The sequence below is a fragment of the Pagrus major genome, chromosome 19 (genome assembly GCF_040436345.1).
Source record: "Pagrus major chromosome 19, Pma_NU_1.0".
Lineage (NCBI taxonomy): Eukaryota > Metazoa > Chordata > Actinopteri > Spariformes > Sparidae > Pagrus > Pagrus major.
Window position 1 is genome coordinate 8,109,595 of NC_133233.1, and position 12,378 is coordinate 8,121,972.

Genomic DNA, 12,378 nt, shown 5'->3' on the forward strand with positions numbered 1-12,378 from the left:
AATACTAAAATTCACTGAGACTTTCCATTGCTGCAAAGCCAGTAAATAATTGTTGTACATACTGATGACTCATTCTGATTACTTCTACTCAATGCCGACACTTAGCATGCCCAGCACTCTTGGTAGACAACAGCTAAAACTTAAAAACATGGAAAACTGAAACGTTTGATATATTTATTGGTCCAAGCTAACACATAACATGTCAAAATAACTTGTCGGCTATCCTCAAAGTAAGATTAAAAAGTAAATGTTGACACCCTGTGATTTGACTTGTTAAACCTTTTTACAAACACTTTCTTACAAGAGTTGAAGAGTGTGAGCCTCACTTTCATTTTCCCCCTTTTTACTTTGCCCCTGGATAATCCTCTTAAGCAGGGCACACAAAACCTGTTTTCACCGTGGAGGGGAAGGAAGCTGTGGGAGTCTGGAATACCAAGGCTGTCTGCGTCAGAGATTCAGGATGGAAAGTCATTATAATCCCCACCGAGGTGCTGGCACAATATTTACAGTGTGTTTGTGAACATACTGGTGGCCAGTCGCTTACTGTTGGAAACACTGCCTATAGCATCTAGGCCCAGAGCGGGATGGATCAGGTCCCATCAGGGCCCCACTGGCCACGTGCCATCTGATGATGTTGTCATGGTGACAACTGGCCAGATTTCCATGACCCCAACACTGATACATTACCCCTTTCCAGACCACCTCCAGTTAGCATGTCCACTGACATGAATCCCTATTTCAAGTAGCTCTGTGTTTTGATTTCTACTCATGTCCTCTGAGTATGCTTCTGTCCTTGACCCATAAGTCCAGATCATGGATACCATCCTTTTCCCTATCCTCGCTTTTTCTTTCCTTCCTGGTGGTCCCGGCTGGGACAGCACAACTGCAGAGGAGGGATGAGCTCCTTTCTTTGAAGCTGAGGGCCACTGAAAGGAGGCCCGACTCGGCCTGAGTGACAGAGCCCGGCAGAGATCAAAAAGACAGGTTGCCCAGTTCCTACAGTAACATTTCAAGCCCTTCCCCCCCTCACTCCCTCTCTCTCTGGACCTCTCAACCCACCCATCCAAATCAAACTTGAACTCTTTTGTGAGCTTGTGATTAAAACCAGGCCTCCTGTAACAGAGGTGCTACCGGGGTCAAAGACCATGTTGGGTTTGAATCCCCCTTTGTGAGAAGGGACCAACCACAGATGAACAGGGGTACAGGCTCCATGTAGGATTAAAAGATGAGAGAAAGAGGGGGGTTGGAGGTGATACCAAATTCATGTTGTGCACAGAGTGAAGACTCACAGAATGTGTGCATTCATCATATTAAAAGAGGAATATGATAGGAATCCAAGTCCGTACGGTCCTTGAGATGTTTTTTTAACTGTAAATCTACCAATAAAGGTTTTCCGTGTGACCTTACAAGCACAGACTACACTCCGAATGAAGTTATGACTCATGTAAAAAAACAATGTCAGCATAGGAAGTTACAGAGTACAATCAGCAAAACAGCACTCATGTCACTGACTTTTCTGGATGGAAAAAATAACACTGGCGGGAAAAATCCCACTGATCTTCGAATTGAAGCTCTCTGGAGATTTTATGAGGAGTTTCTTGAGGGACTCCATATTGCCTGGTGTCCTCATGTCCTTTAAGTACTCATGAGTAAACATAACCAAATTTGCTATTGGGTCTTTGTTCAACTTGTTAAAACATGACGTTTATTAGCTTGGTGTTCGTTTTCATTGGGGCTTTTAGCTCCATTAGCCTCTTAAGTTGCCCCTTTATATGTCTGAGAGTGTTTATCTAACTATGACTTACTTTACTAGGGCGGACAGAGGGAAGAAGAAACACAGCATGCCAAAACTAGTCATTCAGCAGTCATATCAGTCATATAAGTGACAAGCTGCAGTCTGAAATGTCAAAGTAAGCCTTTTGGCTGTGATGCACCCATCCCTTTCATCAACTCCAATCTCTACAAACGTTGGCTGGTTACGTACACTTGTCCTCTAATTGGTAATTCGCCTAATGGATGTGAACTCAAGTGTCTATAGTTATCTTGGCCGGGAGGGACAAAGAAAGTAGAGGGGTGGAGGTCAGGGCTTTACAGGATTATTTAGGCAGCTCACAGAGTGCTCTGACCTCATTACCTCCACCTCTGTTCCCATCTCTTTTTAGAAGGAAAATTCCAACATATGAAGTGTCTCTCCTAACCGCATTCTCATAAATATCATTCTGGCTAAGCTCAGATCCAGGTTTGCCCTACAGCCAAAAGACAGGGTGTCATTACCAGAGTAAGAACCCACAAGGTCAAGTTTCTACAATGGGCTTTTTCAGGGAGATTAAGAGGAGCCTTTGCTGGGATAGAGGAGTGTTTCTCTGTGGGTAAGCACGGTCAGCATTGCCAGATGGGAAATGTTACTATGTTACCAAAGGTTTAAAATTATTGTATTTTGGAGAAAATACACAAGTCATAACCATGAGAACAAGTCGACGAGAACAAGTCGATTAGTCTTACTCAAGACTAATCTAACGTGTGTTATGAAGTCGGGATACATTTGGCAGGAACACTTCACATATACACAATAATACGATAAACTCTAAACACCCAAATGTGTGCATCTTGGTATCTTATGTTTCCTGATGGCTATGGAGAGGCATTGTCAAAAAGGATTAGCAAATCATCACATTCTGTTTTATTTGTGGTTTACGAAGATATCTGGAACATTTCAGTTTGTTGAAAACACATTGTGAAACACACTGACAAAGAAATTACACCTTAATGGATTTAATAGCTCATACAGAGCTTCAATCATGAAGCATGGATCAGAGAAAATGAAATTTGAACAGCTCCTTTCCATGACAACTGGGAACACTCCATCTCCTGAGAAAGATCACATGCTATGATCAAAAGCTCCAGGACATCTATTAGATGGACCTCAAGGTGAGATTGTTTTCCCACCTGCTGTTTGAAAGGTCAAGAATGAACTTAGAGCTGTAATTCTGTCTCCAGTATTAAAACTTCACTTAGTATGAACAACCCAATAGATTGCAGAAACTGTGTTTTTTCTACCTTTGAACGAGGCAAAATTACAAGGGGGTTCCAAGTGTAAATCAAAGGTTTAATGCATTCCGATTAATCCGTATTCATACTAACAGTTCATAATGTTAGTTTTGCCTTCTCATCCGTGTGTGTTTTAAAAGAGAGAGGACAAAGTGTCTACATGAACCTGGGAAATGTATAGTCACTATGCTCCCTGTGCAGATTAGTGTCAATAAAACAACCAAACTGTTTCCAGTGTTCAGCTGCATGCCTCTCATTTTCCAAACATTACCCCCAACATTCAAAAAGTAAGCTTTGTCCATATGTAGGTATTTCATGGTAAATGAAATAATGAGAGAGTAGAGGGAGAGAGGGCCCCCCCTTGCCAACAACTGAGAGTTGGAGTCAGGCTTGGCCCTGTTACCAGGAAACCAGGGTCAAAACCTGTGGGAGGCAGTGTTCGTTGGCCAGTCTGTGGTTGGGAAGAAAAGAATGGGGAGGTAAAGCACGAGTGCTGATCAAGGTTTAGCCAGCGCCCTGCTGCTCTCCAAATAACCCCCCCCCACTAGGGCTCTCAGTGCCAGCCTCGTTTCAATAAGTCTCCCTTATTGTACACCCAGCCAGGGGTTTTTCAGCCGAGACATTCACTGTGAGCTTCCCACAGGATTACATATCTAAATATATGATATGACTAGAGCCTCTGCAGCATATGGGTGTGTGTGTGTGTGTGTGTGTGCACGCACGCGTGTGTGTGTGTGAGACCATTTGTGTGTTTGTACATGTGTGAGAAGCGTTTAGTGATTCTGTTAAATTAACCAGAGCTGAAGAGGATCAGTATGTTGAAGGGCCCACCTCACACTGGCTGCACAGGGATTACTGGGAATTTACCTCAGTGTCCTACTGAGCACCTACTGTGCATAACTTCAGCCATAGTGTTGTTGGAAAACTGCAAATTATTCACTGTAAGATACAATTGTCCATCCTTTCTTTATTTTTACGTATTATTTTAAGAGAGAAGTCCCAGCGTTTTGGTAAATAGTTTGCAATGCTGCCAGGAGGAAGATATAAATGTATCTTTAAAGTTTTGTATACTGGAACAGTGGTGGTTACTGCCTATTGTTGATTTTTTATTTGTTTTTTAAGGTGGTTTTGTATTTAGGAATTGTGGATTGTTGGATTCTCTGCTAATCATCACCTGATTATTTAAACATACAACTTTTGGTATTCAAGCAGAGTGAATGTGATGAAGCAACATGCAAAACGCATTGTTTGCTCCTTGTTATTTTTAATGTGATTGCTAATTATGCTATGCTAATTTAATTGTGTCTATCATATCCTGGTGTGCGATGCAATACTGTTTTGTTTTGGTCTACTGTAGTTTACCCTGTACCAGCTGCACCCAGGAGAGAAGCACTGGTGTGAACGGGGTATTTTAGGAGAATAATGGAATCAAAAAGGAAGATTTTCTATCGCACATCACTAATATCAATCCGCTCATCTAACTCCTGGTAAGTACATAGTACTTCTGTAATTTCCCTCTAGTGTCTTGAGTAAACTGTGACTCTAGAAGTCAGTATTGCCCTACTAAGTAGGTTGTGGGGAGGTTGGACTTTCTAAATGGCCCACAACACTGTAGATATGGGTCCAGACTAATAGGCAGTTGGGGTTCCAATGTCAAGCCTGATGGAAGCCAAACACTGCAGTGAGTAATTTCATAAATATAGCGGCATGTGGGACTTGTGGGACATGCCTACTCTCTCGTTTACAAATGGTGGGTAATGTTCCTGACATCCGCCCCCCCCCCCCCCCCCCCCCCCCCCCCCCCCCCCCCCCCCCCACCAGGGACCTTAGCAGCTGGGGTGCCTCAACCTATGCAACCCATACCCATGACTCCCGTGTGTGTATTGTTTGTGTGTATGAATGTGCATTTGTGTCTGTCTGTGTATATTAATTACCACATGGCCAACTGAGTTTTCCCTTATCCCAGCCCATTTTTCAGCTCCACCACTGTACATGTCCAACATGTACTGCTGTCAGCTCCCATTCACAAGCAACTTCCAACCTGAATGTGTTGCACTAACCTCATGGTATAATTCCCTATCTAGCATTAGAAACAAATCAGCTTTGTTCAGTCAGTGCAGCCCCATTTTCAACCAGCTCTTTATGTGACACTCACCGTTGTGCCTCTGCAGTAGAGGGGATAAATCACACTACTGCTTTGTATAAACATGTCAGCATGTAGGCTAAAGGTGGGGTGAGGAGATCCAGGGCTACTACTGATGTTTGTGAGGATGGTGGGTGCCTGTGGGTGCTGACCTAAAGGAGGTCGTCAAAGATAGTGACATAAATGTGGTTCTAGTTTCTTTACAAAACTTAAGAAAACAAGCTGGACCTCCAAACTATTGGTCTAGTGAATGTGTTTCCCTTGACCATCAGGAGACAAGATATGAGTCTGAGTGCTGCTGCTGCTGTTGCTATCATAACATTATGTCATAGAGGTGACGAGCAGAGAGCAGAGGCAGGAGGTCAGGCGTCATGGTGATATGGCGCTGGATACCGTCATGTCTGCAGCTGCTGTGTAGAGGATGAGGAAAGATGAAAAGAAAGAGTGGTAAGAGAACAAATGTGCCACACATAAAAAGAGGAAAGGATGAGAAAGAAAAAGAGAGACAACAGATATGGCAAGACATCAAGTAGGCTGTAGGCAGATAGCAATGTGTAACAAGATGTAACAGTACCAATACATGCCTCATGTGGAGAGGGACAGGGTGTCTCCATATCCTCAGGCCACAGGGGTCGGCTCATTAAAACAAGTTGACTGAAGACAGTAGTGCTCTTTGATGAGGCAGAGGACTGTACGTCAGCCATGAGCACGCAGATAAACTCCAAATCTCTACCAGCTAAAAGCCTCTCTTGTCTGGGTCAGGGAGTGAGGAGTTGCAGGGAGGACCAGGATGGTAGGGGTCCGGCTGCGATAGGAGACGAGTTTCAGGGCATTAACAATGCAGATAGGGAGCCCTGCTCATACTGCTACCAACTCATGCTGAATCTGATGCTGAATGGTGCTACGTGGTGGTCAGGAAACACAATGTTCAATGTTTTCAGTGTTGAAAAAATATTTCAATCCTTTACCTAAGTAAGAGTAGTAATACCACAATAAAAACATGTTTTGGTTTGGCTGAGCAACTCCAATCCCCCATTTGGCTTCCTAGTCATTTTCATGGGGAATAGTATTTAATGACTTTGCTAAATTCAACAGACATCGTGGAATTAAATAAAAACATGAAGGAAGAGTTTTTATCAAGGGCAAGTCTGAAAAAGAGAATGCTTGAGTGTGCATTACTGTTTAGGCCCATAATCAGCTTCTTATAAGATGCTACATCATCACACATCACAGAATGTTTGTTCTGACAATGGTCCTTAAAGAAAGTTAACTCCTTTAACTTGGCTGCAGTGATGTAAAGGTGTGCTCCAGGAGCCTGTAACATCACTGTTGGTAATGGTTACACATGCAATTATTGGTGGACCACACCCAGTTGGCTGTGGTAAGAAGGGAAACAGGTCCAACTTTCAACCAGAGAGGGCATCAAAACATTACTTTTCAGCCTGGTGATAAGTTACTCTTTAATATAAGAGACATACATAATTGTGCTTTCTGAGTTCTTGTCCCTAATATGAAGTGGGCAGAGGTTGATTGCAGGTATCAAACCACTTATTAATAACGTATTTATTACTGAAGATGTTTTTTGTTTTTCTTTAAGTTTTAGTTATAATTGTTACCTTAATTGTCACATATTGAATGTTATCCAAAAAAAATACAAGATTTCCAACAGGATTTCAGTTGCTTTAAGAAACTGCAACTTTCCAAAACAAAAACAAAAAACAAAATAACACATTCTTCTTCTTAGAAATAAAAACGCAAATTCATAAACAACTAGAATGCCCCTCAGTCAAGTGCATACCGCCACCAAAGCCCAACAGTCCACTTTAATTCAGTCAATAGGCCAATATCAAACTCAATAGCCCTGTATCACTCTAAATTTGAAACCCCCCTTAACTGCTTAACCATAATTAAACCAGATCTAGGATCTGCATCAAATTGCACTCGCTCATAGATACTAGCCACATAAATACACCTGATTTTTCCATCGAGATCCATGCATTACTCCCTGAGAATTAAAAAAAAACAAAAACTGAGAAAAATATTTTTGCAATGTCAGAAAGTGGGAAAAAAATCCTGGATCCGTTTCTTCATCTGGATCCACACCAAACGTTAATGGGGTCTATTCTTGGCCAAGACCGATCCTCCTTTCAAGTTTCTTAGAAATCCATTCAGTAATTTTGTGTAATCCTGCTGACAACCCAACCAACCAACCAACCAACCAACCAACCAACCAACAAACAAACAAACAAACAAATGGTAAGACATAACGTCCTTGACGGAGGTAATAACACACATCCTTGTTCAATTTAGTATATTGAGGGTTTTTGCTATTTTAGCCTTACTTTGTCTGGTATCACTAGTAACCTGTGGGGTTTCTGACCACTAGCAGCGCTATGGAGCAATGCTTTTACAAGCAGATGCTGTTTTGCTTGTATCTCGTGAACAAGGGTGATATGACAAACATTGGTGGAGGAAACTTGTGAAGAAGCCGAGAAATGAGTCAACAGAAAAACTGTAAACACAGATGTAAACAATGCAAGATTGATGATATGAAGTTGATATTGCAAACAAACTAGCATAGGTTTGCATTTAAAGCTATTTACACATCCAGCCGACACAGAGCAATGTTAACATTCATTTGGACTTATGTCTCTGGTCACCTGATCAATGTCAGTCCAATGTTCACTTCTTTTAGCTCTGTTTTGGTCTCCACCAGCTCCAACAGTGCAAGTTATATAAAGCAATATCTGCCTGTTTAGCTGCTTAATGTCTGAGTGCAGCTTTTAAAACAACAGCCCACTCACCAGTCCCAGTGTTTCTAAACAGTAGAAAGCAGAAAGTAAATACAGTAATGGCTGGTTACCTGTATATGCACTGTGTGTGTGTGTGTGTGTGTGTGTGTGTGTGTGTGTGTGTGTGTGTCTGGGACCCTAAAATTGCCATTGACTTTGCAAAGTTAAATACTCAGAGGCGGCAACGTATGTTTGTTTGTCAGTATGTCCTGTCTCTTTTTAACCAAGCTGTCTCTAAGGAACTTACCAATCACATAAACACAGTCAGATGCAGTCAGCATGATGTCATAGTTGTCTCCTGCAGCCTGGGGAGTGGAAAGAGGCCAGTTTGGACCCGTCATCTTGGACATGAAAGACTTGGTCATCTCTGAGGTTTCAAAGATAACAGGTCGGCCTGCTAAAGGTTTAGGTCATGGTTTAGAGAAGAAGTTTTTAACACATACATGTAGAGCTGATTTTTTTCTGGCAAAACTCATCCAGCTCTGATAGATATTAGTTCAACAAAATATGCTTAACTCACGCTCCGCTGCCTTCTACTGAAAGAGCTCTGAGCATACGTGTCATCCTTTGATAGATCATGAGCAGGCCAAATAAACCTGCTCACCCTAAAATATAAGGATACAAATGAGCCTAATGGTGACAGGATAACCACAATCAGACTCAAGAATTCAGAACATGCAGTTCATCTGTCTGTCCTGATGTTGGCGGTCATGTTTGTGTAGCGGTACACAGAATGATGTAGCGGAGGCTCAATCTGGTGCTACACATTTAATGAAGACTTCTGGAATGTACAGAAATGTCACTTTAGATTCACAATTGCTACACAATGTTGTCTGCTTCCATCTTGTACACAGAGACTCTCATTATCTGACATATTTCCAAAAAACGGTAACAAAAATAGCAAAAATGAACAAAAATATCAGATGTCCCTTCTTCTCAAACTCTTCTGAGGTTAACATATATCTTCCATTTACATATAAACAACACTTGTGCAACATAACACCATATTTCTTACTTAACAGTCATATAAAATGTAAATATCAGCGGCGTGGGCTCCCTCACACGGGGGCTCATTGTCATGACTACCGCCCGCAACTACCGCGACTACTCATACTACTGCATTAGCCGCTAACATGCTAAACTAAACTGCAGTCACAGTCATTAAGCTTACCGAAGCAATACTGACACCTACTGACGATCTACAGGTGCTGCTGACACTGGCAATGATTAATACTGCACTAAATGATTGCTTAATTGAACCCTTTTCTTCCCTATTCACCCACATAAACACATAAGTGTTAGGGTTTGGTTGTAGCAGGACACAACAGCGGACACCAAGACTGGGAGTTGGTGAAACAAAGTGTATTTATTGAAGGCTCAACAAGCTTAGGCGAAGGGACAGGTGAAGGCTTGATGTAAGAGCTAATGGTACAAGAAGGCAGAGGCTCAGCTGCAGGCTCCAGTGAGTGGGAAGATCCCAGAGAGAACTGAACTGAGGCGCAGGTAGCTAAGCAGCAGAGTGGCTGTGTCGCGTTGGAGCTCGGGATGGCACTGGCTCTAGGAATGATGAGGAGATACAAACAGTTAGATGAGAAGGCAGCAGTCTGGCAGACGGGTACAAAAACACTAGTAGAAAGCACGAAAGGTGCAGCTATAGATACCACGTAGTAATGCGAAAACAATCTGGCAGCGTGTGTGCCGACAACCAGAGTATTTAAGCTGTCGCTTGATCATAGATGGGCTGCAGGAGTGTGAAGTGCCTCACAGAAACCACGCCCAGCTCCTGCGAAAAAAAGCCTCAGTGCACACAGAACATTCAAACACACAGAGCACATATAATACCCCACAAAAAGTCCACAATCATGACAATAACAAAAATAATCAGAACCCTCTAAACTTACAGTACATCCATGACATAACTGTTTATATTAATCAGAACCCGACTTGTTTGCGCCACATTTGGATCCTGTCTCAGAAGGCCTGTGTGAATGCAAAGGGGCTTTCACAGCCTCTGTATCAGCTCTAGAGAATGTGTACAAAATAGAGCGCCAGCATTTTTGCAGTTTTATTTGACAGGCCAGACGCCTCTTTGGCTCACTGCTGCTGCTCATATCAGATTTTCTTTGGAATGGCTGTATCAAAATCTAATCCTGTTCTCTGTTATTTAATGAAATAAATAGCTTGAATTTACATCATTCTCACATTCATTCCACTCTTAACTGTCATTCATGCACAAACAGAAACTCTTAAAGGCTGCTTTATCTCAGTAGATTTTTATAATGTTAGTAGAGTTGAACAAATAGCATAAATCATCCAATCAGCATCAGCTCCATATCTCCAGCTTCCTGCCTAAGATGGGAGGATAATCAATCAAAGGCAGGCTAATCCTCTCCCTGTGTCAAACAGCCAGCACTCAGGGGGTTTATCAAGGAAGAGATGACCTCTGACCCTGACCAAACTACAGGTCCTGAGACAGGAAAAGGTCAAGGCGTTGTAACAGAAACTCATTCACACCTCACAGCAATGTGCCACAGGGGGAGGCGGTCTCCTGCCAGCTGACTGAGAGCTTCCAGTAGCTAAGCAGCCGCTGTGTGAGAAAGCAGACAGGAAGAAAGAGTCCATGCAGTGGTATCATAGCAGATATCAAGTTTGTCGGGAGTCTAGACAGTGAAGTATGTGCCTCAGAGAACTCGATCTACCTTGATGTGTTATCTAGCAATGCTAATGTTTATTGTGGACACTGTCTAGCCAACAGAGTTTATAAAAACTGATGCTTAAAGTGTAGAAATGTGACAGGAGACTTAAAAGGGCTTCAAAACAAGGGTGTAGAAACAGGAAGTAGGTGTTGAGTGATAGGATAAAGCAATTAAAAGACCAAACACTGCCATTAATAGCTTTTCTTTAAGCATGTCATAAAATTTTACTTACTTTCTCTCTGTTGTTTAAATATTTGATAGAAGAACATTTGGAGAACATTTAATTTTCTCTGAAAAGTTAAAGGCAACTTAAGATTCCTATCTTCCAGCTTAAGTATACCTACAGTCGTGGTGAAAAGTTTACATACACTTAAAGAACACGTATATGATGGCATTCTTGAGTTTCAGTGATTTCTACAACTCTCATGTTTCTGTGATGAAATGAGTGGAACACAAACTACTTTGTCACAAAAAGCATTCATGAAGTTTGGTTCAATAATGAATTTATTATAGGTCCTCTGAAAATGTGACCAAATCTGCTGGGTTAAAAATGAACAATACGGTAATTCTATTCTGATCGCCATCCACAAGCTCTGGCTGAATTTTTAACCATTCCTTTTGACAGAATCGGTGAGGTTCAACTAAGCTTCCTGGCATGGACTACTATTTTTTTCAGCAGCTCTAACTACACATTTGACTACCTCTGTAGTCTCCTTCTGTGGGTTATCTTAGGGCAGTAATCCTGAGACAAACGGGCTATGACAGGTCACTTATGTCATTCATCCTTGGTTGGGTTTTTTTTTCCATGTTAATTTATATTTGGGAACTTTGACGTGTAGATCAAGGTTCTGATTATAAAAGGGTAAATATGTGCCAGTTTTTTGTTTTTTGTCTGATAGTGTTCTGGGTGGGAAGCCGGTTTCTTTAGAACAGGGGTGCCCAAGCTTTTTCTCTTGATGGGTAAAAAATTAGACCTAATGGTGGGCCACAGCTCTTAAGCAAAAACCTATGGTATTGTTAAATGTATAATGATTGTAGGATCTCAAGTTTCCCTAAGTAAATGAATACCTGATCACAGATCACTCTTCCCGCCATGCTCACATTATGAAAAATAGTTATTAGAGAAGGCAAGTTCTGAAGAACTTGCGGTTATAAATGCTGGCTGTTGAAAAGCTGACACTAAATTTGCATTGTTGGCTGTAAAAACTTTCTGAATGATTTTGAATATGTTAAGGTGTGTTGAAAGCTAAAGCCAAACTGAATTGGTGGTTTTAACATATTTGAAGTCGCATCTGAAGAGTATGAAGAGTGATAATGGTGGTGTGAGAATGAAGGATTCAAAATATATTTTATGCTGGGAGCTAACCTTGAATTTGTCATTCAGAATTTGCTGAAAGAGTAACAATGGGAAAGAATCAATAACTACGAATGGGACTGAAAAGTTGAATAAATTTCATAATGCATCAAAAATGGGGAACATCAGTATTTAAATGTAGTTTCTGGCATTATGTCCAGGATGCCAGTGTACTGTATTGCAGAGATATCCACTGCAAAGCAGCCAATGATGGGTCGTCTCTTCTGTAATACATTCTGTAATTAGTCCTCCTTGCCTGGGGGTGATAGTGAGTCACTCTAGCCTCTAGTGTGGCGCAGGAGAGGATGAAGAATTTGAGCAGGCGGGGAGGGAACTACTGCAGAG